A 6,939-nucleotide genomic window follows, 5' to 3' on the forward strand; every position below is an offset into this window, starting at 1 on the left:
TATGTGTGTGTGTGTGTGTGTGTGTGTGTGTGTGTGTGTGTGTGTGTGTAGGGGGGTTTAATATACACAATGATATTTAATTTAAACATTTTATTTATTATTATGCATTGTCTCAGTGCACACATGTCACAGTGTGTATGTGTGGGTCAGAGGACAACTTTTGGGAGTTAGTTCTCTCCTTCTATTGCTAGTTCTAGTCTTGGAACCCAGGCTGTCTGCCTTTGCTTGGAACTCAGGCTGTCTGCCTTTGCTCTGCAAAGTCTGTTACCTGCTGAGCTACCTCATTAGCCCAACACAATAAAAAAACATAAAAAACCCGAAAAATCATAAAATAAGAAAGGAAAATATAGGAGGTTTAAGAGAAGGAGGGAGAAAAAGGAGAGGAGGAGGAGGAAGAAGAGGAGGTAGTACAAATGATAGACATCATGCTATGCTGAGAAGTGCATCCTATCCTTTTGCTTTTGGATTGCTCTCCTGATTGATAAACCAAGGTCCCTATTAGGTCAATATCTTTGTGTTTAGGATTAAGTTATCTCTCAGGAGACCCCTTAGCTCATATGTACCAGACATCTTTTGGGCTAAAAATTCTTACTTTGTCTAAGTTGTAAAAGTTCTCACAGACACAAAGAAGTTTATGGAATTATAAATGACCCAGTTGGATTTGTCCTGCCTGTGTGTATGGCTGAGAGAGTCTCAGAAAGGCTTAGAGGGAAGAAGACAAGAAGAAGTCCCTGTTGAGTTAGTCTCAAAGTACAAGTAGGAGCTTGTAGGAGGAGAAAAGGGACTTGCTTAATGTCATCTTTCTCAGCTTCCCCAAACTAACTCAATAGCTCAGTTGTTCTCAATGTTCCTAATGCTGTGACCCTTTAATACAGTTCCTCATATTGTAGTGACCTCCCCCAGCCACAAAATTATTTTATAGCTATTTCATAATTGTAATTTTGCTACTGTTATGAATTGTAATGTAAATATCTGATATGCAGAATATCTGATATTCGAACCCCAAAGGGACCACAACCAACAGGTTGAGAACTACTGCAAGCAACAGCCTTTCTTCTCTGTTTCCGCTCAGATTTCCACTACAGATTTTGAAGGTGTTGCTTCTGTCTGGACTTTGAGATCTTCAGGTCCAAAGGCTCATCATTTATCCTTAGCTACTGTCATGAGGCCTTTTCTATTGTAAATGCCAAGAGAACAGATTGAGGGTTATGTTAAGATAGAGTTCACTAATTACTAATTACTGTCTCAAAGATGGACATTTTTGTAGGCCCCAAACTGGAATTATTAGGTATTATCTTTAAAAAATTTCAGGATACAGAGATGAAAAGTTTCAAGCTAAAAATTCACAAGCATGCCAGTAAGAATGTATTCAGGTATCTAATTGGACAAACAGATAAATTCTCTACATGTGTGGAGCTTTTTGTCCAATGGGGACAACAGATAATGCAAAGTAGTGACAAAGTATAGCTGGGGATGCTATCAAATAATATAAGCCCCCTGCAGCAATTGGGAGGGGGGCTCTGTGGGAGAGAAAGATGAGGGGTGGTTTGGGCAAAGGAGGGAAAGAACATTCCAGGAAAGGAAGGAACGGGTATGAGGGCCAGAAGGCATGCTGCAGTACAAGCACTAACGAGAGTTTTATAGATGGTGTCAACAGCTACATGGAGAAGTAAGAAATGAGGCTAGAGATGAGCATAGACTGAATCTTAAGTGACAAGCAAAGCATGGAAAGAAACACAAAGTCTAAACCAATGTTAAATGGAAAGCCAATGAAACATAAGTGAGACTATGACCTGATCTGCATTTTACAGTAGAAAATGGATTGTAGAAGGTTCAAGATCAGAGGTTAGTGCAGAATTCGAGTGAGAGGTGATAGTTAGGGGGAGTGGGGGAGAACCAGAGTTCACTAGCTGGGCCACATGTTGAATTTTCTGTTACCAACAGGATTTTTATGAGCATATTCATCAGCTAGAAGAAAAAACAAAGAGGAAGAATAAGATGTGGGTAGTGGATAATAAAGACTACTTTATTATCTCTGCCAGCTCTGAGTGAGTGGAAGTAAACACTAAGGTAGTAAACTGCTATGATGGGATGGGACTCTGTTGGTAACTGCTTCCGAGGTTCAAGGTCAACCCCACACCTTTCTCTACCCATGTGCACTATAGAAAATGGATAGGCAGATCTTGATGGAGGCTTTGAAAGTAGATTTGGTCTCATCAAGTAGCAATATTAAACCATCCCAGGATGTCTTTCCGGACACTGAGTCCTTGTTTGTAGATTTGAGGTTGATCAGATCTCTTAAGGAACCCACAATGTACCATAACATCTTTTGATGCAAGGAAGGTAATCTACTGTAATTGGAGACCAGCTTGATGCTAGCTCCTGGTCCCAACCCAGAGCCAAATATCAGTCAAGTATGTTGACAAGGAATTGAAGTATTTCAGGACTAAATTGACTTTAATGATCATCTCCCACGGATGTCTGACAAATTTTACAAAAAGAATTTTACAAAAGATTAGACTAAGAGCCTAGATCAATCCTCTTACCAACTTCCTATCTGCTTCTAGAGTTCCATGGGGATCTGTGATTCAGGGACAAGTGATGTTCTGCTTCCTGTGAGCCTTCATGTTCTTTCCTCTTTGTAAAATCTCCTGGGAATAACAGAGGTAAAGAAACCCAGGATGAAATAATCTGGATAGCCTGGGCTCGTTTTCGATACTGCCCGAATTCTGAAAGCACTCCTAGAGGCTGCAAGAGACCCTCGTGGATACAGCTCACCATATACTCAGGATGTGAATAAAACACTGTGGTCATGGAAAACTGCAGTTCTGTGAGCTGTGGACATCTGGAGCCCAGGTTGAAGAAGCACATGAGAGAAGACGTGGTGGTGAGGCTGAGTCTGCTCTGGCTTTACTTCACCTTTCAAGCCTTTTTGTGTGGCTACTCTAGGATATTTGGAAGTGGCTCCACCTGGGGAGGGGGTGAATAAGACCTTTGGTTTCTTTGCAGCTGTGCTGCACCCAGGGCGCAGGTGTACAGCATGTGATTAAGTGACCCCAGAAATTGGACTGCCTGGGGTGTGGTACTCATTTTTCCAGCCTGATGCAATGAAATCAGGGTGTGGGTACATTCTGCCTCACTCCCCATTTTTCTCCCCCACCCCAAACTCTGGGTTCCAGTTAACTGAAAAAAAAAACAGGGGCACAAGGAGGCAGGATTCATGCTGCTGTTAATTTGCTTTTGGAATATATCTGGTCACCTTTAAATGTTTGCTCTCCCCAAAAACAGGAAGAAAGGGAGGACAAATGTTCTTGAAAAGTCTTGCACTGCTTTCATTGATTCAAATTTCAGTGTGATTTGGCAGGCAATGCAGGGTGACATATTCCAGTGCTTTAACTTGCACATAATTGCCAGATTAGCTATTGTTTGACTTGTATGATTATTAATGAAATGTGGGGGAAAGGGTGGTAACTGTGAAGCCTGCTGAAATGTCTAGACACAAGGGTGGGGGTGGGGAGGTTGAGCACCAAGGGAGATGATACAGAAGTTCCTTGCCAGATTTTTCTCAGACTTAGGATTTCTACCATGGCATGAACAATACATGGGCAACAGGTAAGTGATAATGTTTCAATGGGGATGAAACACAGAGTTTTAGATTATATGTTGGAGACATTTCTCATTTAAACATATTAAAAGAAAGTTGTAACCAGATCATTTAACCTGTAGCATAAACACATACTAAATTTGGGGGTTTAAATAGCCATAGCTAAACCAGTCCATGTTCAGGGTAACTTGGTTTGTTGAGAGATTTTAGCTTCAAAAGAACTTGTTAATATTATACCTGGGCATTGTGACATTGAGCCTAGATATATGTGTGGTACCACACATAGAAGGCTCTGGTAACATGTAAGAAACAACAGAGTTTTTCAGTTATGTTGTGGGGGGAATTGTAGATCTGGGAGGAGTTAGGAAAATAGAACAAATATATATTGCATGAAAAATTTAAATAAAATATTTAAGGAAAAAGAAACAGCAGAATTTGATCTGTCTCCTGTCCTGGTCTGGCTACAGTAGCTCAAACTCAGCATCATCTTTCCACTTTAGAAAAAGGGAGTGTCTTCTATAAGCAGGCTGGCTCCAGGGAAACAAGACAGTCAATTTCCATTTATGTTCCTGGGATAGGACTAATTCTATGGGCAGATGTCTCAGGGATAGCACTAGATAGAAGAAGAAATAAATGCAAAATGAATATTGAGAATTTAGAATTGATGGAGGAGGTATGGGGATTAAAAAAAATCTGTGTGGAGCTAAAGAGGTAGCTAACTGTTTAAGAGCACCAAGTGTTCTTTCAGAGGACCCAGGTTCAATCCCCAGCACCCACATGGTGCCTCACCACTGTCTGTAACTCCAGTTTTGAGTATCTGATGCCCACTTCTGGCCTCTGTGGCACCAGGCATTCGAGTGATGTACAGACAAGCATGCAGGCAAAATAAACACACAGAGAGAGAGAGAGAGAGAGAGAGAGAGAGAGAGAGAGAGAGAGAAGAGAGGAAACACAATTAAAATTATGAAGATAACAGAACAACAGAACCCTGGCCAAAAGTGAAGCTACAGTATTTTGAAGGTAATAAAACAAACAAACAAACAAATAAAAATAACCCACTCTGAATATTTCTGTCTAGCCCTTTCATAATATCCATGAAGAAACTGAAGTTCAAAGGAGTTAATTGCCCTATTAAAAGTCACTAGGCATGCAAGCGGATCTCCCACTGTGATAAAATATTAGTTATGGGTGCTGGGGTGTGTCTCAGTTGACAGAGGGCTTGTCTAGTGTGTCTGAAGTCCTGGGTTTCATTCTAGGATGACACATACCGGGCACAGCGATGTGCCCATGTAACCTTAGCACTTGGGAGGTAGAGACATGGTGATAATCTTTGACTACACAGCAAGTTCAAGGTTGGCCTGGGATACATGAGACTGTCACAAAAACAACAACAACAAATAAATAAAATAAATATTAGGTACACTAAAACTACCACATACTAAAATTTAGTGAATATGTAATTCAAAGAAACTATTGTTTCTCAAAACAACTAAGTGCTCTTTTGTTCCTCATTTTAAAAGCAGGTAATTCTAAATCCTGGCCTTTTCAGATTTCTGTAAGGAATCCCATACTTTAATCAAGTTTTATTGTAATTGTGCCAAATATTGTGGGCAGGTAATGAATATACTGGATTATTTAAAATAATTTTATTACACACTAATTCACTTCGTAGGATCAGATTCCAATCTTTCATTTAGTACAAAAAGTCACAGGTGATTCTAGCAGACAAACTTCCAAGCCCAGAGCAATTCTGTTTCTAGTATTACCAGCTGAGACTCGGAAAGCCCAAGGGTTGTAAAGTATATGAAAAGAGCCAGAGGGCTCTGCCAAAGCTTCCAGTACAGTCTTGGCATTTGTCACAACTTAAGCCTTGTTCGGACTCATGGACTCTTAAGGCTAGGAGGGAGAGTGACTTGCTGGTATTCCATAAGCAGCGTTGTCTTTCCTCTGGTCTCAGAAATTGATCAGACATTCCTTGGCCTTTCAGAATCACCTGAGGTCTTTTTCCAAATGAAAAATTATTTCTTCCTTTTAAAAGTGCTGTTGTATGTAATTTATTTACATACTTGTTTACTAGATTTTATTTTTATTTATGTGTATATGTTATTGTATGTCATCTGTGTGTGGGTAACCATGAAGGCCAGAGGAAGGTGTTGGATCCCCCTGGAACTGGAGTTATGGTCATGAAATACCTTATGTGGATGCTGGAATCTGAACGTGGGTCCTCTGAAAGAGTGCTAAGTGCTCTCAACTACTGAATAATCTCTCTAGCCTTTTCTGTGATTAAAAAAACAAAACCAAAATCCAAACAGCCAACCCTATTAAGTTGGAAAGTGCTTTGTTCTTAGAACACAGGGCTTATTAAGACTTTTTTCTTCTACCAAAATTTCTTGTGAGAAGCTAGGAGTCATTAGTCATAGCAGCAGCAGCAACAACAACATCCTAAATGTTAATCTCTAGTGTTGCCATGCAAGTATGAACACTTGAGTTCAGATTCCCATGTACCCACATAAATGGCAGAATGTGGCAGTGCACATTTGTAATCCCAGTGCTGGGTGGTAGAGACAGGTGGATCCCTAGGGCTCACCAGCCAGCCTGCTTAGTTGTGTTGGTTAGCTCTAAGTTCATCAAGAGGCTCTATCTCCAAAAGTAAGGTGGAGGTCACTTGAAAAGGACAATTGACATTGTCTTCTGACCTCCACACATAGGCATACCTTAGCATGTGCACTCTCTCTCTCTCACACACACACACATTATGTTCTTTCTCTCTCCCTTAAACACCCCAGAAAAATCAAGAAACACAACAATTCCATACAAACACACACAAAAAAACCAAAAATCAGAACAAACAAGCCAAAGAAAGACCAGTAGGAAAAAAAAGCTAAAAGGAAGTAAAATGAAACAAAAAGTCCACAAAAATATCATTGAATTTCTTTTGTGTTGGCCAACTACTTCTGAGTGTGGGGCCTTCCCTGATGTGTGGTTATATACCCAGGGGGACACCATTGGAGAAAGCTGATTTTCCCCTTGTTAGTATCAGTTGGAGACAGCTTCTGGAATAAGATGGAGGCATATGTCTACTTCCCTCTTTCAGTGATGGAACCCTGTTGGGATTGAACCTATATAGGTCTCCCCTGTGCAGCCAGTCTCTGTAACTTTTTATGTGCACTTGATTTTTTTGTCCTGTTGTGTTTAGGAGACATTGCTTTCTTGGACTCATCCATCACTTCTGGCTCTTATAATCTTTCTGCCTCCTCTTCCACATAGATGTCTGAATCTTGAGTGGGGGGGGGTGTTGATAAAGACATTCCACTTAGGACTGAATGCTCCAAAGT

This window comes from Mus pahari, chromosome X (assembly GCF_900095145.1).
Source record: "Mus pahari chromosome X, PAHARI_EIJ_v1.1, whole genome shotgun sequence".
NCBI classification, from domain to species: Eukaryota; Metazoa; Chordata; class Mammalia; order Rodentia; family Muridae; genus Mus; species Mus pahari.